Source organism: Triticum dicoccoides, chromosome 2A, assembly GCF_002162155.2.
Source record: "Triticum dicoccoides isolate Atlit2015 ecotype Zavitan chromosome 2A, WEW_v2.0, whole genome shotgun sequence".
NCBI classification, from domain to species: Eukaryota; Viridiplantae; Streptophyta; class Magnoliopsida; order Poales; family Poaceae; genus Triticum; species Triticum dicoccoides.
The window spans coordinates 774,026,032-774,052,618 of NC_041382.1; positions in this window are offsets into that span (position 1 = coordinate 774,026,032).

The window sequence follows — 26,587 nt, forward strand, 5'->3', positions numbered from 1 at the left end:
ACGACCTTCACCAAGATCAAGGCGCGACGTCTCGGACGTCGACTGGCGGTGCCCGAGGAAGAAGAGACAAGGATCCGGCTGTCAGCCACAGTCGGACTCGCATTACCATAGAGCGCGACCAAGACGGCTGCCCGAGAGTAGTGGAACGACGGGATGACTGTCCGCCTCCCCCTCCCCGCAAGGAGAGGCGAGTCTCCCCGCCGCCTGTTGACCATCCGACTCTCGGCGACCGCCTTGGCCGCCGAGAGGGAGTTGGAGAGAATGACGCCCGCCACCGGATCGACCGACTTCACCGATCCTTAGCGCTGGAAGAAGAAGATGAGCTGGGTCCGCCTTGTTTCGGGCCTCGCATTCGGGACGAGCCCTTTCCCAGAGGGTTCACGCTCCCAAGAGACACGCCCAAGTATACCGGCTTCGTGAAGCCGGAAGACTGGCTAGTCGACTACTCCACGTTCTTTGATAAACATCGTCCTGAGACTATTACCCTGCCTACTCCTTCCTTGTTTGATTTATCTGCAGGCAAGTACCTTGTTCCGTTGGAGGCTATTCACGCCTACCGAAATCCTACATCAGCCACAGAGCCAGAGTTGGAACCACAAGTTGATCCTCCACGGCAGTCTAATTACCAGTGGGATTCGGAGATGATTGCCAACTAGTGGCAATCAGAGTCTTCTTCTTCTCAGTACGACCCCAACTATTACTATGGATACCCGCCAGGCCAACCGTGGCCATAGACCAACTTAGACCAAAAGCCTAAGCTTGGGGGAGTACGTATTTCCCACCGACATTACATTCATGTTCACACACTCATTGCTAGTTGTCGGTGCTCATACTTTTTCATTGTATCATCCATGCTAGTTTATTTCCTTTTATGCTTTCTTCTTGCGTGTTTGATAAACCTTAAGAAAAACCCAAAAAATTAGTTGTAGCTTTTAATTAGTTTACTTTCCATGCTTGTAATAGTAATTAAAAAGAAAACCCAAAAAGATTTCATGTTCTTCTTTTTGCTTGTTGGGAGCTTTCCCGTGTATATAGTTTTATTTATTTTCTTTTCTTTGGGGGTCGATGGGAGAAGATCATGATTAAATTGTTGAAGTGGCTCTTATATGCATTATTGTTGATCTGACAAAAGAGCACATATTGCCTTGTCTTCTCCTGTTTATTGAATGCTTGCAGATTCTACCTTAGTCCAATGCACGTGCACTATTATTATTATCCACATTGTTCGGACGTGCAAGTGAAAGGCAATTATGATGATATATGATGAACTGATTGAGATGGAAGAAGCTGGTATGAACTCGACCTCTCTTGTTTTTGTAAATATGATTAGTTCATCGTTCCTGATTCAGCCCATTATGAATAAATATGTTTGCGATGATAATTAGAGATCATAGTTTCTTATGACATGCTTAATTAGCTAGGAGCTTATAATGGTTTACCTTGCGTGCCAATATTCTATTAAAATGGTTGTGATGTGGTATGATAGGGTGGTATCCTTTTTTAAACGATTTGAGTGGCTTGACTTGGCACATGTTCACGCATGTAGTTGAAACAAAATCAACATAGCCTCTACGATATTTATGTTCATGGTGCATTCTATCCTACTCATGCTTGCATTCGGTGTTGATTAATTTTAATGCATGTTCATGACTGTTGTCGCTCTCTAGCTGGTCGCTTCCCAGTCTTTTCTAGCCTTCATCTGTACTAAGCGGGAATACTGCTTGTGCATCCAATCCCATAAACTCCAACGTTGTTCCATATGATTCCACCATACCTACCTATATACGGTATCTACATGCCGTTCCAAGTAAATTTGTATGTGCCAAACTCTAAACCTTTAAATAAATATCCTATTTTGTATGCTCGAATAGCTCATGTATCAACTAGGGCTGTCCGTATCTTCCATGTTAGGCGGGTTATTCTCAAGAGGAGTGGACTCCGCTCCTCACTCACGAGAAAGTGGCTGGTCACCGGGATGCCCAGTCCCATACTTTATGCAAATCAAATCAAAATAATTGCAAACAAAACTCCCCCTGGGACTCTTGTTAGTTGGAGGCACTCGTTGTTTCGAGCAAGCCATGGATTGATGCTTGTTGGTGGAGGGGGAGTATAAAATTTGCCATTCTGTTTGGGAACCGCCTATAATGTGTGTAGCATGGAAGATATCGCCATCTCTCGGTGTTATTTGACAATGAAAGTATGCCACTCAAAATATTATTCATATCTATTTCAAAACCGAGCTCTGGCACCTCTACAAATCCCTGCTTCCCTCTGCGAAGGGCCTATCTATTTACTTTTATGTTGAGTCATCCTCCTCTTATTAAAAAGCACCAGTTGGAGAGCACCACTGTCATTTGCATTCATTACTGTTAGTTTACATTGAGTGTGACTTGACTGGATCTCTTTTACCATGAATTACAATGTCTAGTCAGTCCTTGATCTTTAAAGGTGCTCTGCATTTATGTTTTGCGTTCTCAGAAAGGGCTAGCGAGATACTATCTTGTTATATCATATTATGATTGTTTTCAGAAAGTGTTGTCATCTGAGATTTATTATTATTGCTCGCTAGTTGATTATGCCATTGATACGAGTAAACATGAGACCTAAGCGTTATTGGGAATATGGTTAGTTTATAATCTTTGCTGAAGACTTGAATGCTGGCTTTACATATTTACAACAACAAGAGCAAATAGAGTTTGTAAAAGTTTTTCTTTATCACTTTCAGTTTGTCAAGTGAATTGCTTGAGGACAAGCAAACGTTTAAGCTTGGGGGAGTTGATACGTCTCCGTCGTATCTGTTGGAAATATGCCCTAGAGGCAATAATAAATTGATTATTATTATATTTCCTTGTTCATTATAATCGTTTATTATCCATGCTAGAATTGCATTGATAGGAAACTCAGATACATGTGTGGATACATAGACAACACCATGTCCCTAGTAAGCCTCTAGTTGACTAGCTCGTTGATCTATAGATGGTTACGGTTTCCTGACCATGGACATTGGATGTCGTTGATAATGGGATCACATCATTAGGAGAATGATGTGATGGACAAGACCCAATCCTAAGCCTAGCACAAAGATCGTGTAGTTTGTATGCTAAAGCTTTTCTAATGTCAAGTATCATTTCCTTAGACCATGAGATTGTGCAACTCCGGGATACCGTAGGAATACTTTGGGTGTGCCAAACGTCACAACGTAACTGGGTGGCTATAAAGGTACACTACAGGTATCTCCAAAAGTGTCTGTTGGGTTGGCACGAATCGAGACTGGGATTTGTCACTCCGTGTGACGGAGAGGTATCTCTGGGCCCACTCGGTAGGACATCATCATTATGTGCACAATGTGATCAATGAGTTGATCACGGGATGATGTGTTACGGAACGAGTAAAGAGACTTGCCGGTAACGAGATTGAACAAGGTATCGAGATACCGACGATCGAATCTCGGGCAAGTACAATACCGCTAGACAAAGGGAATTGAATACGGGATTGATCGAATCCTCGACATCGTGGTTCATCCGATGAGATCATCGTGGAACATGTGGGAACCAACATGGGTATCCAGATCCCGCTGTTGGTTATTGACCGGAGAACGTCTCGGTCATGTCTGCATGGTTCCCGAACCCGTAGGGTCTACACACTTAAGGTTTGATGACGCTAGGGTTATAAAGGAAGTTTGTATGTGGTTACCGAATGTTGTTCGGAGTCCCGGATGAGATCCCGGACGTCACGAGGAGTTCCGGAATGGTCCGGAGGTAAAGATTTATATATGGGAAGTCCTGTTTTGGTCACCGGAAAAGTTTCGGGTTTTATCGGTAACGTACCGGGACCACCGGGAGGGTCCCGGGGGTCCACCAAGTGGGGCCACCAGCCCCGGAGGGCTCCATGGGCCAAGTGTGGGAGGGGACCAGCCCGAGGTGGGCTGGTGCGCCCCCCACCAAGGCCCAAGGCTCAAGGGAGAGTGGAAGGGGGCAAACCCTAGGCTCAGATGGGCCTAAGGCCCACCTAGTGGTGCGCCTCCCTCCCCCCCCCTTGGCCGCCCCCCTAGATGGGATCTAGGGCTGGCCGCCACCCCTAGGGGTGGAGACCTAGATGGGGGCGCAGCCCCTCCCCTCCCCCTATATATACTTGAGGTTTTGGGCTGCCAGAGATACGGATTCAATCTCCTTCTTGGCGCAGCCCTACCCCTCTCCCTCCTCGTCTCTTGCGGTGCTTGGCGAAGCCCTGCTGGAGTACCACGCTCCTCCACCACCACCACGCCGTTGTGCTGCTGCTGGATGGAGTCTTCCTCAACCTCTCCCTCTCTCCTTGCTGGATCAAGGCATGAGAGACGTCACCGGGCTGTTCGTGTGTTAAACGCGGAGGTGCCGTCCGTTCGGCACTAGGATCTCCGGTGATTTGGATCACGACGAGTACGACTCCTTCAACCCCGTTCTCTTGAACGCTTCCGCATAGCGATCTACAAGGGTATGTAGATGCACTCTCCTTCCCCTCGTTGCTGGTTTCTCCATAGATAGATCTTGGTGACACGTAGGAAAATTTTGAATTTCTGCTACGTTCCCCAACAGTGGCATCATGAGCTAGGTCTATTGCGTAGATTCTATGCACGAGTAGAACACAAAGTAGTTGTGGGTGTAGATTTTGTTCAATATGCTTACCATTACTAGTCCAATCTTGATTCGGCGGCATTGTGGGATGAAGCGGCCCAGACCGATCTTACACGTACTCTTACGTGAGACTGGTTCCACCGACTGACATGCACTAGTTGCATAAGGTGGCTAGCGGGTGTCTGTCTCTCCCACTTTAGTCGGATCTGATTCGATGAAAAGGGTCCTTATGAAGGGTAAATAGCAATTGGCATATCACGTTGTGGTTTTTGCATAGGTAAGAAACGTTCTTGCTAGAAACTCATAGCAACCACGTAAAACATGCAAACAACAATTAGAGGACGTCTAACTTGTTTTTGCAGGGTATGCTATGTGATGTGATATGGCCAAGAAGAATGTGATGAATGATATGTGATGTATGAGATTGATCATGTTCTTGTAATAGGAATCACGACTTGCATGTCGATGAGTATGACAAGCGGCAGGAGCCATAGGAGTTGTCTTTATTTATTGTATGACCTGTGTGTCATTGAACAACGCCATGTAATTACTTTACTTTATTGCTAACCGGTAGCCATAGTAGTAGAAGTAATAAGTTGGCGAGACAACTTCATGGAGACACGATGATGGAGATCATGATGGTGGAGATCATGGTGTCATGCCGGTGACAAGATGATCATGGAGCCCCAAGATGGAGATCAAAGGAGCTATATGATATTGGCCATATCATGCCACTATTATTTGATTGCATGTGATGTTTATCATGTTTTTGCATCTTGTTTACTTAGAACGACGGTAGTAAATACAATGATCCCTCATAATAATTTCAAGAAAGTGTTCCCCCTAACTGTGCACCGTTGCGACAGTTCGTTGTTTCGAAGCACCACGTGATGATCGGGTGTGATAGATTCTAACGTTCACATACAACGGGTGTAAGACAGATTTACACATGCGAAACACTTAGGTTGACTTGACGAGCCTAGCATTTACAGACATGGCCTCGGAACACAGAAGACCGAAAGGTCGAGCATGAGTCGTATGGTAGATATGGTCAACATGAAAGATGTTCACCGATGTTTACTAGTCCGTCTCACGTGATGATCGGACACGGCCTAGTTGACTCGGATCATGTAATCACTTAGATGACTAGAGGGATGTCTATCTGAGTGGGAGTTCATAAGATGAACTTAATTATCCTGAACATAGTCAAAAGGTATTCGCAAATTATGTCGTAGCTCGCGCTTCAATTCTACTGTTTAGTTATGTTCCTAGAGAAAATTTAGTTGAAAGTTGATAGTAGCAATTATGCGGACTAGGTCCGTAAACTGAGGATTGTCCTCATTGCTTCTTAGAAGGCTTATGTCCTCAATGCACCGCTCAGTGTGCTGAACCTCGAACATTGTCTGTGGATGTTGCGAACATCTGACATACACGTTTTGATAACCACATGATAGTTCAGTTAAACGGTTTAGAGTTGAGGCACCGAAGACGTTTTTGAAACGTCGCGAAACATATGAGATGTTTCGAGGGCTGAAATTGGGATTTCAGGCTCGTGCCCACGTCAAGAGGTATAAGACCTCCGACGATTTTCTTAGCCTACAAACTAAGGAGAAAAGCTCAATTGTTGAGCTTGTGCTCAGATTGTCTGAGTACAACAATCATTTGAATCGAGTGGGAGTTGATCTTCCAGATGAGATAGTGATGTTTCTCCGAAGTCATTACCACCAAGCTGCTAGAGCTTCGTGATGAACTATAATGTATCGGGGACATATATGATGATCCTTGAGATATTCGCGATGTTTGACACCACAAAAGTAGAAATCAAGAAGGAGCATCAATTGTTGATGGTTGGTGAAACCACTAGTTTCAAGAAGGGCAAGGGCAAGAAGGGATACTTCATGAAACGGCAATTCAGCTGCTGCTCTAGTGAAGAAACCCAAGGTTGAACCCAAACCCGAGACTAAGTGCTTCTGTAATAAGAGGAACAGCCACTGGAGCAGAATTACCCTAGATACTTGGTAGATTAGAAGGCTGGCAAGGTCGATAGAAGTATATTGGATATACATTGTGTTGATGTGTACTTTACTAGTACTCCTAGTAGCACCAGGGTATTAGATACCGGTTCAGTTGCTAAGTGTTAGTAACTCGAAATAAAAGCTACGGAATAAACGGAGACTAGCTAAAGGTGAGCTGACGATATGTGTTGGAAGTGTTTCCAATGTTGATATGATCAAGCATCGCACGCTCCCTCTACCATCGAGATTGGTGTTAAACCTAAATAATTGTTATTTGGTGTTTGCGTTGAGCATAGACATGATTGGATTATGACTATCGCAATATGGTTATTCATTTAAGGAGAATAATGGTTACTCTGTTTATTTGAATAATACCTTCAATGGTCTTACACCTAAAATGAATGGTTTATTGAATCTCGATAGTAGTGATACACATGCTCATGCCAAAAGATATAAGATAGTAATGATAGTACCACATACTTGTGGCACTACCACTTGAGTCATATTGGTATAAAACGCATGAAGAAGCTCCATGTTGATGGATCTTTGGACTCACTCGTTTTGAAAAGTTTGAGACATGCGAACCATGTCTATTGGTGTATATGCATGAAGAAACTCCATGCAAATGGACCGTTTGGACTCACTTGATTTTGAATCACTTGAGACATGCAAATCATATCCACATGGGCAAGATGACTAAAAGCCTTGTTTTCAGTAAAATGGAACTAGCAAGCAACTTGTTGGAAGTAATACATTTTGATGTGTGCAGTCCAATGAGTGCTGAGGCATGTAGTGGATATCGTTATGTTCTTACTTCATAGATGATTTGAGTAGATGTTGAGTATATTTACTTGATGAATCACGAGTCTGAATTATTGAAAGGTTCAAGTAATTTCAGTGTGAAGTTGAAAGATCGTCGTGACAAGAGGATAAAAGATCTATGATATGATCATAGAGATGAATATCTGAATTACGAGTTTGTCACAGAATTAAGACATTGTGGAATTGTTTCACAACTAATACAGCCTGGAACAGCATAGTGTGATGGTGTGTCCGAACATCATAACTGCACCCTATTGGATATGATGCATACCATGATGTCTCTTATCGAATTACCATGATAGTTTATGGGTTAGGCATTAGAGACAACCACATTCACTTTAAATAGGGCACCACGTAATTCCGATGAGATGACACCGTATGAACTATGGTTTAGAGAAAACCTAAGCTGTCATTTCTTAAAAGTTTGGGGCTACGATGCTTATGTGAAAAAGTTTCAGGCTGATAATCTCGAACCCAAAGCGGATAAATGCATCTTCATAGGACACCCAAAACAGTTGGGTATACCTCCTGTCTCAGATTCGAAAGCAATAAGGGTTTGTTTCTAGAATCGGGTCCTTTCTCGAGGAAAAGTTTCTCCCGAAAGAATTGAGTGGGAGGATGGTGGAGACTTGATGAGGTTATTGAACCGTCTCTTCAACTAGTGTGTGGCAGGGCACAGGAAGTTGTTCCTGTGGCACCTACACCAATTGAAGTGGAAGCTTATGATAGTGATCATGAAACTTCAGATCAAGTCACTAACAAACCTCGTGGGATGACAAGGATGTGTACTGCTTCACAGTGGTACGTAATCCTGTCCTGGAAGTCATGTTGCTAGACAACAATGAACCTACGAGCTATGGAGAAGCGATGGTGGGCCCGGATTCCAAAATGGCTCAAGGCCATATAATCCGAGAGAGGATCCATATATGAAAACAAAGTGTAGACTTTGGAAGAACTACTTGATGGTCGTAAGGCTGTTAGGTACATATGGATTTTAAAAGGAAGACGGACAATGATGGTATGTATCACCATTAAAGAAAGCTCGACTTGTCATTAAGATGTTTTCCAACAAGTTCAAGGAGTTGACTACGATGAGACTTTCTCACTCGTAGCGATGCTAAGAGTCTGTTGGAATTGTATTAGCGATTACTGCATTATTTATGAAATCTTGCAGATAGATTGTCAAAATGTTGTTTCCTCGACGATTTTCTTGAGGAAAGGTTGTATGTGATACAAAGGAGGTTTTGTCAATCCTGAAAGATGCTAATAAGTATGCAAAGCTCCATCAATCCTTCTAAGGACTGGAGTAAGCATCTCGGAGTTGGAATGTATGCTTTGATGAGATGATCAAAGATTTTGGGTGTATACAAAGTTTATGAGAAACTTGTATTTCCAAAGAAGTGAGTGGGAGCACTATAGAATTTCTGATGAATATATGTTGTTGACATATTGTTGATCAGAAATGATGTAGACTTTCTGGAAAGCATGCAGAGTTATTTGAAAAGTGTTTTTTAATGGAAAACCTGGATTAAGCTACTTGAGCATTGAGCATCAAGATCTATAAGGATAGATCAAAACGCTTAATGGTACTTTCAAATGAGCACATACCTTGACATGATCTTGAAGGTGTTCAAGATGGATCAGTCAAAGAAGGAGTTCTTGCCTGAGTTGTAAGGTATGAAGCTAAGACTTAAAGCTCGACCACGGCAGAAGAAAGAGGAAGGATGAAGGTCGTCCCCTATGCTTTTGACATAGGCTCTATACAGTATGCTATGCTGTGTACCGCACCTGAAGTGTGCCTTGCCATGAGTCAGTCAAGGGGTACAAGAGTGATCCAAGAATGGATCATAGGACAGCGGTCAAAGTTATCCTTAGTAACTAGTGGACTAAGGAATTTTCTCGATTATGGAGGTGGTAAAAGAGTTCGTCGTAAAGGGTTACGTCGATGCAAGCTTAACACCTATCCGGATAGCTCTGAGTAGAGATACCGGATACGTATAATGGAACAACAATTTAGAATAGCTCCAAGTAGAACAGTTATTTGGAATAGCTCCAAATAGAACGTGGTAGCTACATCTAGGAGATGACATAGAGATTTGTAAAGCACACACGGATCTGAAAGGTTCAGACCCGTTGACTAAAACCTCTCTCACAAGCAACATGATCAAACCCAGAACTCATTGAGTGCTAATCACATAGTGATGTGAACTAGATTATTGACTCTAGTAACCTCTTTGGATGTTAGTCACATGGGGATGTGACCTTGAGTGTTAATCACATATCGATGTGAACTAGATTATTGACTCTAGTGCAAGTGGGAGACTGTTGGAAATATGCCCTAGAGGCAATAATAAATTGATTATTATTATATTTCCTTGTTCATGATAATTGTTTATTATCCATGCTGGAATTGTATTGATAGGAAACTCAGATACATGTGTGGATACATAGACAACACCATGTCCCTAGTAAGCCTCTAGTTGACTAGCTCGTTGATCAATAGATGGTTACGGTTTCCTGACCATGGACATTGGATGTCGTTGATAACAGGATCACATCATTAGGAGAATGATGTGATGGACAAGACCCAATCCTAAGCATAGCACTAGATCGTGTAGTTCGTATGCTAAAGCTTTTCTAATGTCAAGTATCATTTCCTTAGACCATGAGATTGTGCAACTCCCGGATACTGTAGGAGTGCTTTGGGTGTGCCAAACGTCACAATGTAACTGGGCGGCTATAAAGGTGCACTACGGGTATCTCCGAAAGTGTCTGTTGGGTTGGCACGAATCGAGACTGGGATTTGTCACTCCGTGTGACGGAGAGGTATCTCTGGGCCCACTCGGTAGGACATCATCATGATGTGCACAATGTGATCAAGGAGTTGATCACGGGATGATGTGTTACGGAACGAGTAAAGAGACTTGCCGGTAACGAGATTGAACAAGGTATCGGGATACCGACGATCGAATCTCGGGCAAGTATCGTACCGATAGACAAAGGGAAATGTATACGGGATTGATTAAGTCCTTGACATCGTGGTTCATCCGATGAGATCATCGTAGAACATGTAGGAACCAACATGGGTATCCAGATCCCGCTGTTGGTTATTAACCGGAGAACATCTCGGTCATGTCTACATGGTTCCCGAACCCGTAGGGTCTACACACTTAAGGTTCGATGACGCTAGGGTTATAAAGGAAGTTTGTATGTGGTTACTGAATGTTGTTCGGAGTCCCGGATGAGATCCCGGACGTCACAAGGAGTTCCGGAATGGTCCGGAGGTAAAGATTAATATATGGGAAGTCATGTTTTGGTTACCGGAAAAGTTTCGGGGTTTATCGGTAACGTACCGGGACCACCGGGAGGGTCCCGGGGGTCCACCAAGTGGGGCCACCAGCCTCGGAGGCTTGCATGGGCCAAGAGTGGTGAGGGACCAGCCCCTGAGTGGGCTGGTGTGCCTCCCACAAGGCCCAAGGCGCAGCAAGGGAGGAGAAAGGGGAAACCCTAGGCTCAGATGGGCCTAAGGCCCACCCTAGGGGGCGCCCCCCTTCTCCCCCTCTTGGCCGCCTCCCCTTTCCCATCTAGGGCTGCCGCCCCCCCTAGGGGTGGGAACCCTAGAGGGGGCGCACCCTCCTTCCCTTCCCCTATATATATGAGGCCTAGGGGCTGCCCAATACACGCGATTTGATCTCTCTTCCTTGGCACAGCCCTATCCCTCTCTTTCTCCTCATAGCTCGCAGTGCTTGGCGAAGCCCTGCTGGAGTACCACGCTCCTCCACCACCATCACGTCGTTGTGCTGCTGCTGGATGGAGTCTTCCTCAACCTCTCCCTCTATCCTTGCTGGATCAAGGCATGGGAGACGTCATCGGGCTGTACATGTGTTGAACGCGGAGGTGCCGTCCGTTCGGCACTAGGATCTCCGGTGATTTGGATCACGACGAGTACGACTCCTTCAACCCCGTTCTCTTGAATGCTTCCGCATAGCGATCTACAAGGGTATGTAGATGCACTCTCCTTCCCCTCGTTGCTGGTCTCTCCATAGATAGATCTTGGTGACACGTAGGAAAATTTTGAATTTCTACTACGTTCCCCAACACTATAATGTATCGGGGACATATATGATGATCCTTGAGATATTCGCGATGTTTGACACCACAAAAGTAGATATCAAGAAGGAGCATCAATTGTTGATGGTTGGTGAAACCACTAGTTTCAAGAAGGGCAAGGGCAAAAAGGGATGATTCATGAAACGGCAAATCAGCTGCTGCTCTAGTGAAGAAACCCAAGGTTGAACCCAAACCCGAGACTAAGTGCTTCTGTAAAAAAGGGAACAGCCACTGGAGCAGAATTACCCTAGATACTTGGTAGATAAGAAGGATGGCAAGGTCGATAGAAGTATATTGGATATACATTATGTTAATGTGTACTTTACTAGTACTCCTAGTAGCACCAGGGTATTAGATACCGGTTCGGTTGCTAAGTGTTAGTAACTCGAAATAAAAGCTACGGAATAAACAGAGACTAGCTAAAGGTGAGATGACGATATGTGTTGGAAGTATTTCCAAGGTTGATCAAATATCGTACGCTCCCTCTACCATCGAGATTGGTGTTTGCGTTGAGCATAGACATGATTGGATTATGTCTATCGCAATACGGTTATTCATTTAAGGAGAATAATGGTTACTCTGTTTATTTGAATAATACCTTCAATGGTCTTACACCTAAAATGAATGGTTTATTGAATCTCGATCGTAGCGATACACATGTTCATGCCAAAAGATAGTAATGATAGTACCACCTACTTGTGGCACTGCCACGTAAGTCATATCGGTATAAAACGCATGAAGAAGCTCCATGTTGATGGATCTTTGGGCTCACTCGTTTTTGAAAAGTTTGAGACATGCGAACCATGTCTATTGGTGTATATGCATGAAGAAACTCCATGCAAATGGACCGTTTGGACTCACTTGATTTTGAATCACTTGAGACATGCAAATCATACCACATGGGCAAGATGACTGAAAGCCTCGTTTTCACGGAAATGGAACTAGAAAGCAACTTGTTGGAAGTATTGATGTGTGTAGTCCATTGAGTGCTGAGGCATGTAGTGGATATCGTTATGTTCTTACTTCACAGATGATTTGAGTAGATGTTGAGTATATTTACTTGATGAATCACGAGTCTGAATTATTGAAAGGTTCAAGTAATTTTAGGGTGAAGTTGAAAGATCGTCATGACAGGAGGATAAAATATCTATGATATGATCATAGAGATGAATATCTGAATTATGAGTTTGGCACGGAATTAAGACATTGTGGAAATTGTTTCACAACTAATACAGCCTGGAACACCATAGTGTGATGGTGTGTCCGAACATCATAACTGCACCCTATTGGATATGATGCATACCATGATGTCTCTTATCGAATTACCACGATAGTTTATGGGTTAGGCATTAGAGACAACCGCATTCACTTTAAATAGGGCACCACGTAATTCCGATGAGATGACACCGTATGAACTATGGTTTAGAGAAACCTAGGCTGTCATTTCTTAAAAGTTTGGGGCTGCGACGCTTATGTGAAAAAAGTTTCAGGCTGATAAGCTCGAACCCAAAGCGGATAAATGCATCTTCATAGGACACCCAAAACAGTTGGGTATACCTCCTGTCTCAGATCCGAAAGCAATAAGGGATTGTTTCTAGAATCGGGTCCTTTCTCGAGGAAAAGTTTCTCTCGAAAGAATTGAGTGGGAGGATGGGGGAGACTTGATGAGGTTATTGAACCGTCACTTCAACTAGTGTATAGCAGGGCACAAAGAGTTGTTCCTGTGGCACCTACACCAATTAAAGTGGAAGCTTATGATATTGATCATGAGACTTCGGATCAAGTCACTCCCAAACCTCGTGGGATGACAAGGATGCGTACTACTTCAGAGTGGTACGTAATCCTGTCTTGGAAGTCATGTTGCTAGACAACAATGAACCTACAAGCCATGGAGAAGCGATGGTGGGCCCGGATTCCGATATATGGCTCAAGGCCATAAAATCCGAGAGAGGATCCATGTATGAAAACAAAGTGTAGACTTTGGCAGAACGGCTCGATGGTCGTAAGGCTGTTGAGTACAGATGGATTTTAAAAGGAAGACGGACAATGATGGTAAGTATCACCATTAAGAAAGCTTGACTTGTCGTTAAGATTTTTTTCGACAAGTTCAAGGAGTTGACTATGATGAGACTTTCTCACTCGTAGCGATGCTAAGAGTCTGTTGGAATTATATTAGCGATTACTGCATTATTTATGAAATCTTGCAGATAGGATGTCAAAACATTGTTTCCTCGACAATTTTCTTGAGGAAAGGTTGTATGTGATACAACCGGAAGGTTTTGTCAATCCTGAAAGATGCTAATAAGTATGCAAAGCTCTAGCAATCCTTCTAAGGACTGGAGTAAGCATCTCGGAGTTGGAATGTATGCTTTGATGAGATGATCAAAGATTTTGGGTTTATACAAAGTTTATGAGAAACTTGTATTTCCAAAGAAGTGAGTGGGAGCACTATAGAATTTCTGATGAGTATATGTTGTTGACATATTATGGATCAGAAATGATGTAGAATTTATGGAAAGCATATAGGGTTATTTGAAAGTGTTTTTCAATGGAAAGCCTGGATTAAGCTACTTGAACATTGAGCATCAAGATCTATAAGGATAGATCAAAACGCTTAATGGTACTTTCAAATGAGCACATACCTTGACATGATCTTGAAGGTGTTCGAGATGGATCAGTCAAAGAAGGAGTTCTTGCCTGAGTTGTAAGGTATGAAGTTAAGACTTAAAGCTCGACCGCGGCAGAAGAAAGAGAAAGGACGAATGTCGTCCCCTATGCTTTTGTCATAGGCTCTATACGGTATGCCATGCTGAGTACCGCACCTGATGTGTGCCTTGCCACATGTCTGGCAAGAGGGTACAAAGGTGATCCAGGAGTGGATCACTAGATAGCGGTCAAAATTATTCTTGGAGTAATAAGGACATGTTTCTCGATTATGGAGGTCATAAAGAGTTCGGCGTAAAAGGTTACATCGATGCAAGCTTTAACACCTATCCGAATGACTCTGAGTAGCAAACCGGATACGTATAGTGGAGCAACCATTTGGAATAGCTCCAAGTGGAGCGTGGAAGCAGCATTTATAATATGACCTAGAGATTTGCAAAGCACATACGGATCTGATTGTTGCAGACCCGTTGACTAAAACCTCTCTCACAAGCAAAACATGATCAAACCCCAGAACTCATTGAGTCTTAATCACATGATGATGTGAACTATTTTAGCGACACTAGTAAACTCTTTGGATGTTGGTCACATGGCGATGTGACCTGTGAGTGTTAATCACATGGCGATGTGAACTAGAGTATTGACTCTAGTGCAAGTGGGAGACTGTTGGAAATATGCCCTAGAGGCAATAATAAATTGATTATTATTATATTTCCTTGTTCATGATAATCGTTTATTATCCATGCTAGAATTGTATTGATAGGAAACTCAGATACATGTGTGGATACATAGACAACACCATGTCCCTAATAAGCCTCTAGTTGACTAGCTCGTTTATCAATAGATGGTTTCGGTTTCCTGACCATGGACATTGGATGCCGTTGATAACGGGATCACATCATTAGGAGAATGACGTGATGGACAAGACCCAATCCTAAGCCTAGCACAAAGATCGTGTAGTTTGTATGCTAAAGCTTTTCTAATGTCAAGTATCATTTCCTTAGACCATGAGATTGTGCAACTCCCGGATACCGTAGGAATACTTTGGGTGTGCCAAACGTCACAACGTAACTGGGTGGCTATAAAGGTACACTACAGGTATCTCCGAAAGTGTCTGTTGGGTTGGCACGAATCGAGACTGGGATTTGTCACCCCGTGTGACGGAGAGGTATCTCTGGGCCCACTCGGTAGGACATCATCATAATGTGCACAATGTGATCAATGAGTTGATCACGGGATGATGTGTTACGGAACGAGTAAAGAGACTTGCCGGTAACGAGATTGAACAAGGTATCGGGATACCGATGATCGAATCTCGGGCAAGTACATACTGCTAGACAAAGGGAATTGAATACGGGATTGATCGAATCCTCGACATCGTGGTTCATCCGATGAGATCATCGTGGAACATGTGGGAACCAACATGGGTATCCAGATCCCGCTGTTGGTTATTGACCGGAGAACGTCTCGGTCATGTCTGCATGGTTCCCGAACCCGTAGGGTCTACACACTTAAGGTTCGATGACGCTAGGGTTATAAAGGAAGTTTGTATGTGGTTACCGAATGTTGTTCAGAGTCCCGGATGAGATCCCGGACGTCACGAGGAGTTCCGGAATGGTCCGGAGGTAAAGATTTATATATGGGAAGTCCTGTTTTGGTCACCGGAAAAGTTTCGGGTTTTATCGGTAACGTACCGGAACCACCGGGAGGGTCCCGGGGGTCCACCAAGTGGGGCCACCAGCCCCGGAGGGCTGCATGGGCCAAGTGTGGGAGGGGACCAGCCCCAGGTGGGCTGGTGCGCCCCCCCCACCAAGGCCCAAGGCTCAAGGGAGAGTGGAAGGGGGCAAACCCTAGGCTCAGATGGGCCTAAGGCCCACCTAGTGGTGCGCCTCCCTCTCCCCCCTTGGCCGCCCCCCTAGATGGGATCTAGGGCTGGCCGCCACCCCTAGGGGTGGAAACCTAGATGGGGGCGCAACCCCTCCCCTCCCCTATATATACTTGAGGTTTTGGGCTGCCAGAGATACAGATTCAATCTCCTTCTTGGCGCAGCCCTACCCCTCTCCCTCCTCGTCTCTTGCGGTGCTTGGCGAAGCCCTACTGGAGTACCACGCTCCTCCACCATCACCACGCCGTTGTGCTGCTGGATGGAGTCTTCCTCAACCTCTCCCTCTCTCCTTGCTGGATCAAGGCATGAGAGACGTCACCGGGCTGTACGTGTGTTGAACGCGGAGGTGCCGTCCGTTCGGCTCTAGGATCTCCGGTGCTTTGGATCACGACGAGTACGCCTCCTTCAACCCCGTTCTCTTGAACGCTTCCGCATAGCGATCTTCAAGGGTATGTAGATGCACTCTCCTTCCCCTCGTTGCTGGTTTCTCCATAGATAGATCTTGGTGACACATAGGAAAATTTTGAATTTCTGCTACGTTCCCCAACAGTATCTACTTTTCCAAATATTTTTGCCCTTGTTTTGGACTCTAACTTGCATGATTTGAATGGAACTAACCCGGACTGACGCTGTTATCAGCAGAATTGCCATGGTGTTATTTATGTGCAGAAACAAAAGTTCTCGGAATGACCTGAAACTCCACGGAGCGCATTTTTGGAAAAAATAAAAAATATTGGCAAAAGATCAAGGCCAGGGGGCCCACACCCTAGCCATGAGGGTGGGGGTGTGTCTGCCCCCCTGGGCGCGCCCCCTACCTCATGGGCCCCCTGGAGCTCCTCCGACCTCAACTCCAACTCTATATATTCGTGTTCGGAGAGAAAAAAATTAAAGGAGAATGATTCATCGCATTTTACGATACGGAGCCGCCACCAAGCCCTAAACTCTCTCGGAAGGGCTGATCTGGAGTCCGTTCGGGGCTCCAGAAAGGGGAATCCGTCGCCATCGTCATTATCAACCATCCTCCATCACCAATTTCATGATGCTCACCGCCGTACGTGAGTAATTCCATCATAGGCTTGCTGGACGGTGATGGGTTGGATGAGATTTATCATGTAATCGAGTTAGTTTTGTTAGGGTTTGATCCCTAGTATCCACTATGTTCTGAGATTGATGTTGCTATGACTTTGCTATGCTTAATGCTTGTCACTAGGGCCTGAGTGCCATGATTTCAGATCTGAACCTATTATGTTTTCATCAATATATGAGAGTTCTTGATCCTATCTTGCAAGTCTATAGTCACCTACTATGTGTTATGATCCGGCAACCCCGAAGTGACAATAATCGGGACCACTTCCGGTAATGACCGTAGTTTGAGGAGTTCATGTATTCACTATGTGTTAATGCTTTGGTCCGGTACTCTATTAGAAGGAGGCCTAATATCCTTTAGTTTCCGCTAGGACCCCACTGCCACGGGAGGGTAGGACAAAAGATGTCATGCAAGTTCTTTTCCATAAGCACGTATGACTATATTCGGAATACATGCCTACATTACATTGATGAATTGGAGCTAGTTCTGCGTCACCCTAGGTTATGACTGTTACATGATGAACCACATCCAGCATAATTCTCTATCACCGATCCATTGCCTACGAGCTTTTCATATATTATTTTTCGCTTATTTACTTTTCCGTTGCTATTGTTATCATCACTACAAAACACCAAAAAAATTACTTTTGGTATCGTTACCTTTTACCACCGTTACCACTACTATCATATTACTTTACTGCAGATATTAAGTTTCAAGGTGTGGTTGAATTGACAACTCAACTGCTAATACTTGAGAATATTCTTTGGCTCGCCTTGTGTCGAATCAATAAATTTGGGTTGAATACTCTACCCTCGAAAAATGTTGCGATCCCCTATACTTGTGGGTTATCAAGACTATTTTCTATAGCCACAACTTCCGGGCGACATTCTCCGCCTTGCAAGTCGCAGCCGACGAAATGACCCCGCCGACGAACAAGGCGGATTGCGTCTCCGTCGCGGCAGTGTGGGTTGGGCTGGACCACATCTCCGACGGTGGATCAGGCCTGGTGGTGAGGACTGGGAGCAAGGGTGGAGGACGGCGAGGGTCCAGGCACGAGAACGTTTGAAGGGCGCTAGGAGGAGGAGGAAGGGTTTGGTGGATTTTGTGCAACTTGGGGTGGGGTCGGGCTATAGGTCTGACATGATGGGCGTGCGCGAGCGTGCCCGGCCGTCCCATATTTAGGCTGGATATGAGGAGATGCCGGTCAGCCCGGGCATTGGAGGCCCGTTTAAAGAGTCCGTCTGGGTGAAAAAATTATGACATGTCAATGAGCGGACGATCCGTCCGGGCGTGTAAGTCGGATTTGAGGCGCATGCTTTAAGACCATCAGAAAAATATGCATTTTGATGGGGGCTAACTATTTATATATAGAAAATATGATCATGACTAATAAACCCAAACGGAGTTAGTACTATGTACTTCTCAGGTTAATGATAAGCCACCTATCGGTAATTAACTGTACGTTGGCTTATTTACTTTTTAAACTTTCGATCTATTCATCGTGTAATACTAAAACAACAAAAATAACTAACATTACATTAAGATTTATAAACCATATTGTAACGATTACAAGCACTGAAGTTTACAAAGGTGCGATGCTGTCATCGTCCCTCACTCATCAGAGTCGGGCAAAGCTTGCTGAAAGAATTGCTTATTTGATACTATCTAAAAACTGGTTTCCTTAGAGCATCTACAGCCGGACTTACCAAACCCAGCACCCTATATGCCTGCGGGTGCATCTGCGGACATTGATCGGGCAATTCCAAATCCGCGCGTCCACAACCACGTATATTATATCTGGCACCCTAAGTCCAAAACAAACCTTGAAATTGTTGGCGAAAACTAAATCAAACCCTGAACTCTCAATCCCTGAAATCAGCACACTAAACTCTCTTATCCCGATCTATTTTAAACCTTGAGTGGACTTAGCCGGTATTTGCAGAATTGGGCCGACCCATTAGCGGCGTCGCTCGCGCGCGCACTCCTCTGGGTTTTCTTTGTTTCTTTTCATTTTTTGTTTTGTTTTCTTTATTCTTTTTTACATATGCCTATTTTTTTGTACCCAATGTACATTTTTAAGGCACACATAAAATATTTTTTGATAAACTTTTGATATTTTTGAATACATTATGTACAATTTTAAAATAAATGTTTTCAATTTTTTTTGAATACATGGTTATATTTTGCCAACTACATGTTTACATTTTCTTAATGACAATAAACATTCTATAAAACTAAACGAACACTCTTTTGCATGGTTCAACATTTTTAAATTTGTAGACACTTTTTTCAAACACATGCAAAGTATATTCTGTTAAGTGTAAGACACGATTTTTTACAACAAGCAAACATTTTTTCGAATGTACGAACCATTTTTCTGAATAACACAAATATTATTATACATTGTATAAACATTTGTTTGAATTGGTACGTAATTTTTTTAAAACTTGCGATATATTTTAGATGTCACAAAATATTTTATTACAATTTGTTCAGATTTCGAAATTTAATTCCTATTTTTAAAATTTTCAAAAAGCATTCACACTTTAAAAATTATGTTCAGGTTCCAAAAAATGTTTATGTTTCAAAAAGTGTTTGCACTTAAATTTTTTGTTCAGATTTCAGAAAAGAAAAGCTCGATTCATGTCGGGTTGGCCGGCCCAGACGAGTCCTTAGCCAACGATCCGAAACATTTTCTAAAAATATTATTTAGAAAATTCTAAAAGCATTATTTATAAAATGTGACACAATTTTTGAAAATCCGAAACATTTTCATAGCATGTGAAAAACTGTTGAAATTCTGAATATTTTTTATAATTGTTTTTGAAATCACAAACAGTTTTTAGAAATGCGAATAGAATTTCAAAATTCCAGACAAAATTAAAAACACTAAAGAAATTGAATTTGTGTGATAAATAGAAAACAGGAATATTTTTGAAATTCTGAAAAAATTATAAATGCGCGAATATATTTTAAAGTTCACGATTTCTTGTTGTGTTATAGTGGGCTGGCCCAAATTCTGAGTAGCAGTTTATCCCGGCCGGGATTTTCTTATTCCCAGTGTGCCATACAGGTCTAGGGTCTAAAATAGACCGGGATTACAAGTTCAGAGTGCCAATTTTCGAGATTCAAAGTTTAAGGTTTGATTTAGCTTTCGTCTACAATTTTAAGATTTGTTTTGAACCTTTTCTATTTATATCTATACCTAATGATAAAGAATTATTGCTTCTGGTGCTACGTCACCGATATTGCACCAAAAATTATAAAATATTACCCACCAATGCCACCTATAAGTAATAAAAAACGTTTCACACAGCAGAAACCCGGACTGGGCCGGGCCATGTAGTAGAAACCTTCTATACTGCGCTATGCGCGCTGGAAAAGACACAGCGGGCCTGCTTGGGCCAGCCCATGTCCTAGCGGCCTGTTCTTTAAATTTATTTTTTATTTTTTATTTATCTTTTCTGTTTTCTTTTTTTCTACATTAAATAATTTGGGAGTTTAGTTGCAAAAAAATGAGAATTTGAAATAATTTTTTTAAAAAATCATAAAATGTTTGGAAATTCAAAAAATGTTCGTGATTTTATAAAGAATGTTTGCTTATTCATAAAATGTTTGAAATTTCGAAAATATATGTTTGGAAATTTTAAACATATTCATGATTTGAAAAAAGTGACTGTATTAATAAATGTTAATGAAATTGAACAAAAGTTCATGAATTCGAAAAAGGTTCATGAATGGAAAAATATCCTAAACATTCAAAAACTGTTTGTGACTTACAAAATAGTATATTCATTCATAAAATGTTTGCTGATTCAAAAAATGCTCATGCATTTAGAAAAATGTTCATGAATTTCATAAATTGTTCCACCAATTTCCAAAACAATGTCCGTCCATTGTAGACATATTCCCCGATTCAACAATTTGTTAAAAAATGCTTACAATTTGAAAAAAAATGTTTGCAAATAGTATAAAATATTCATGAATTCAAAAATGTTCTTGATTTTAGAAAATGTACTAAAATTTGTAAGGTGTTTGTGAATTTGAAAATTTCATGATTTAAAATACGTTCACGAGTTTAATAAAATGTTTATTATTTCATGAAATTGAGAGTGATAGTGTATCTCGGTGATGCAGAAAAATGTGATCACGACCATTGAATATAATGAATTTTTTCTTCCGTTGAAACACACGGCCCCTTTTGCTGGTCCGTACAAAAGCATGCAATGCAACATAGTACGTAAATCACCAGACGGGCAAAATTGACAGAAAACACTCTAAACTGATAGCAAATTCACATATAAAAATCACCAAAAGATCATCAGACGATCATAGTTTACACAGTTCAAACTGTTCGGCAAATTCTAACTAGATACTAGGAGCTAAATACGACGAGCTAGATATGAGAGGATGGAGCTTCACCACTTCCTCGTCGGGCCTTTGCCCTTCCGGCCGCTGGCACTGCTGTAGGCGTCCGCGGCAGGATGTGAGTTGATGTCATAGCCGTCGGAGTCGGACCTGTCACCGTCGAAGGAATCGGAGATGATGATGTAGCCGTTCAAACATCGAACGATGCGGTCCTGCTTGCACTTGAGCATGGCCACCCTCGCCGCCTCCCGCTTGGATTGATCAATGCTGAGCCGGAGCTGCTTGGCATTGATCCTTCGTAGCCGTCGGGCGTCCGTCTTTGCTGTCGTAAGTGACTGGCAGTACACCCACTGGAGAAGACGCTCATCCTTGTCGAGCACCGCAGCATCACACGACGTTGGTGGGAGGACTGCGCAGCCACGTCCGAAGTGGCCCCTATCTCCCTTGCCCTCTGCCTCTCGCGGCAGGCAGCGCGTGCCTCCAATTTTGGAGTCCGCATCCGTGGCACCAGCGGAGCAAGCACTCAAACCCAACGTTACCCGGCGGAGCAGCGGCCAGAGGTGAAGGACGCCGTCGGCCGGGCGGTGGCGACTGAGCTGCCCTCGCAGATTTGCGTCCGGGGCGGGAAGGGCCGATGCTGCGGCGCCTGGCGACAGGCGGTGTCGCACCTGAACCGCAGTTGTTGCCCGTATCCACCCGCAAGCGCTCCAGTACGGAGCTCCAGCTTGTCCTCATCTTCGGAGCTACTGTCGGAGTGGCTGCCTGTGCTGGACATGCTCACCGAGGCTTAGGATTTGGCAGATTGGAGAAAGGGAAGTGGAGTGGAGCGGAGCGCAATGAAGTGAGGCTAGGTTTGCTCTAGAGGGGGATTTTATGGGATAGGGGTGGCCTAGAGGTGGATTGAGCAGACGTGGCATACGCGCCAGGGCGCGCTCGGGTCGCCTCATATCCGCCCTAGACTTGGGATGGATATGAGGGGTGCTGGTCAACTCGAGCATTTGAGGGTGGTTTGAGGGCTCTGGTTGGGTTGGTTTTCTGGGATCGGTCAATGACCGGTCCGTCCGCCCTGGCGTTTGAGGTGGGTTTGGGGCGCCCGATTGTATATGCTCTTAGGGCATCTTCAAAGAGAACCCTCAAACCTCCCGCATACGTCCAGACCGCGCTGTTCGAACATATTGTGCCATCCAACACAGGCCTATATCTGTCCGTCGGGCAGTCCGGGCATGTTTTTTGGCAAACCCAAGACAAACTAGGGGGCTTTGTGGGAGTCTACACATCACACATGTAGGAATTCGACACCCTAGCACACCCAAAACCCCACCAAAACCCCTTCCTGACCTCGCGCCTCCATCCTCCCATTTTTTCTCCTTCCCTTTTTCTCTCTTGTCTTCGTCGCTACTCCACCACCCCAGCCGTCCTGGCACACCCCTGCTGGTACTCGACAAGTCCGTCACCTCCAGCGGTACACCCGAGATCCAAGCCGCTTCTTTTTTTGCGGGCGTTCAACACCTCTCCTCCAACCACCGTGCAGGTAGCATCAGCTCCTACGGTAATCACCATGCCTGGCAACTATTCGGTGAAATGCATATGCTAAACTTTTTTGGCCCTTCTTTCAAGCAATAGATTCGGATATGGAGTAAATATACGAACACTATGTTGAGTCATCAGACGGCTCATCTGACGAGGAGGATGTGACGCCCCCGATTCGACCATACACTAATCATACACGCAAATGTGTACGATCAAGATCAGGGACTCACGGGAAGATATCACAACACAAGTCTAGACACAAATCAAAAATAATACAAGCTTTATATTACAAGCTAGGGGCCTCGAGGGCTCGAATACAAAAGCTCGATACACAAGCATCAGCGGAAGCAACAATATCTGAGTACAGACATAAGTTAAACAAGACTGCCCTAAGAAGGCAAGCACAAAAACAACAACGACCGAAGAGGCAAGGCCTCCTGCCTGGGACCTCCTAAGTACTCCTGGTCGTCAGCGGGCTCCACGTAGTAGCAGGCACCCTCGGGGTAGTAGTAGTCGTCGAGGGTGGCATCTGGCTCCTGGGATCCACCATCTGGTTGCAACAACCAGAAGGAAGAAAGAAAAGGGGAAAAGGGGAGCAAAGCAACCGTGAGTACTCATCCAAAGTACTCGCAAGCATCAGATCTAAACTAAGTACGCATTGGTATCAAATGGAAGGGTTATATATGTGGACCAAATTGCAGAATGCCAGAATAGGGGGGAAGGCCTAGCCTATCGAAGACTAGCATCTTCAAGCAGATCCAAACATCTTGCAGCATGTAGGAGAGTAAAGAATATCAGTTTATAATTAACAAGCATGTTGTAGTATTAATGCCCAGAGATCCTTCCTCGACTCCCTGCGAGAAAGCAATCCCGGAGCCACATATCTCAAGTATCCATTTCTAGTTGTAAAAGATCAGGATATAAGTCTGAACATCCATTACCGTGGACATGGCTATTAATAGATAATCTTCCTTGCAGGGGTGCACCACGTTTTCCAACACACTTGATTACTCTGGCCGGACACACTTTTCTGGGTCAATGCCCGGCGTCAGAAAATCAACACGTCGCAGCCCTACCTAAGCTCAACAAAGAGGTCCCCGCCGGTCTATATTCTAAGCACCCCGGGATCTGGGCCCATCGCCCGTTGCACTCCAGGTCGTTGCGAGCAGGGCGGGTCCAGGCTCCACCTCTACATGGATGGTGCCGGCCCAGCCGTTCCACAATGCTGAACTGGACGTCTGACAAAGCTTCGGCTGATACTACATCGTCGAGGCCCATAACTATTCTCGCGTGGTGGTTAGTGCGTAAAGGCCAAAGGCCAACTCAGAACAAATACCCAAACCTGTTAGTGCATTATTAAAAAGAAGTGACGGCTGTCGGGACAAGTCCGGAGCTATCACCCCCTCCTGGGTGATACCGCTAAACAACCGCCGCCACGATAACTCCTCGGGTGCTCTCCGGGCCCGCCCGACTTTCACCAATGTCTCAAGTAAAGTCAAGGTAACCGTGTGTCCAAACATTAAGGGGAAACCCCGAGGAATCACCCTCGGTGGATTCCACTCGATGTAATCATCAAGGTGAGCGTAAGAGGAACCACCCTCGAGGTTCACACTTGAGGTGTTGCATGATAGAGCCGTATCGGGAATGGTGAAGGAGGAAATCACCTTCGTTGACCGAATAGCTACACTACAGAGTTATCATCAAGAGTGCGTTGCGAGGTATCACCCTCGACACTTGATAGTAACTATGCGGAGTCGAGCAACAAAAGGGGTGTGATGTGATGTGAGGTGTCGGGCTCTGGTCGTCGATCACGTTGATCGAGTCGTCAATGATGAAGCAGGGGCAACAAGGACAAGGTGGGGGTCACTTTGAAGGAAATATGCCCTAGAGGCAATAATAAAGTTGTTGTTTATATTTCCTTATATCATGATGAATGTTTATTATTCATTCTAGAATTGTATTAACCGGAAACTTAGTACATGTGTGAATACAGAGACAAAACAAAGTGTCACTATTATGCCTCTAGTTGACTAGCTCGTTAATCAAAGATGATTAAGTTTACTAGCCATAGACATGAGTTGTCATTTGATAAACGGGATCACATCATTAGAGAATGATGTGATTGACATGACCCATCTGTTAGCTTAGCACTTTGATCGTTTAGTTTATTGCTATTGCTTTCTTCATAACTTATACATGTTCCTATGACTATGAGATTATGTAACTCCCGAATATCGGAGGAACACTTAGTGTGCTATCAAACATCACAACGTAACTGGGTGATTATAAAGATGCTCTACAGGTGTCTCCGATGGTGTTTGTTGAGTTGGCATAGATCAAGATTAGGATTTGTCACTCTGATTGTCGGAGAGGTATCTCTAGGCCCTCTCGGTAATGCACATCACTATAAGCCTTGCAAGCAATGTGACTAATAAGTTAGTTGCGGGATGATGCATTATGGAACGAGTAAAGAGACTTGCCGGTAACGAGATTGAACTAGGTATGATGATACCGACGATCGAATCTCGGGCAAGTAACATACCGATGACAAAGGGAACACCATATGTTGTTATGCGGTTTGACCGATAAAGATCTTCATAGAATATGTAGGAACCAATATGAGCATCTAGGTTCCGCTATTGGTTATTGACCAGAGATGAGTCTCGGTCATGTCTACATAGTTCTCGAACCCGTAGGGTCCGCACGCTTAACGTTCGATGACGATATGTATTGTGAGTTATGTGATTTGATGTACCGAAGGTTGTTCGGGGTCCCGGATGTGATCACGGACATGATGAGGAGTCTCGAAATGGTCGAGACATGAAGATTGATATATTGGAAGGTTATGTTTGGACACCGGAAAGGTTTCAGATAGGTTCGGGCATTTTCCAAAGTATCGGGGGGTTACCGGAACCCCCCGGGGGTTTAATGGTCCTTCATGGGCCCTAGTGGAAGATAGGAGGAGGCGGCCAAGTGGAGGGGTGCGCCCCCAAGCCCAATCCGAATTGGGAGGGTGCTGGCCCCCCTTTCCTTCTCTCCTTCCTCTTTCCTTCCCCTCCTAGTTGGACTAGGAAAGGGGGGAACCTACTCCTACACTAGTAGAAAACGGAGCTTTAGCGCCGGTTCGTAAGGGCCTTTAGTGCCGGTTCCATAACCGGCACTAAAGGGTGGGCACTAAAGCCCCCCCCCCCTTTAGTACCGGTTCGGCACGAACCGGCGCTAAAGTGCCACCACGTGGCATGAGCTCACGCCCTGGTATGGAGGACCTTTAGTACCGGTTGGTGTTACCAACTGGTACTAAAGGTTTTTTTTTGAAAATTTTGAAATTTTTTTGATTGTTTTTTCGATTTTTAATTTTTCTGAATTATTTGATGATTTAGTCTCTAATCACCTCTCTTAACTGCTCAAGTGTGGATCACTCATTCCAAACCGCCTGACTTCCGAGCCTGTCACCCATCCTCTCACTCCCCCAGCCCGAGCACGCTTAACTTTGGAG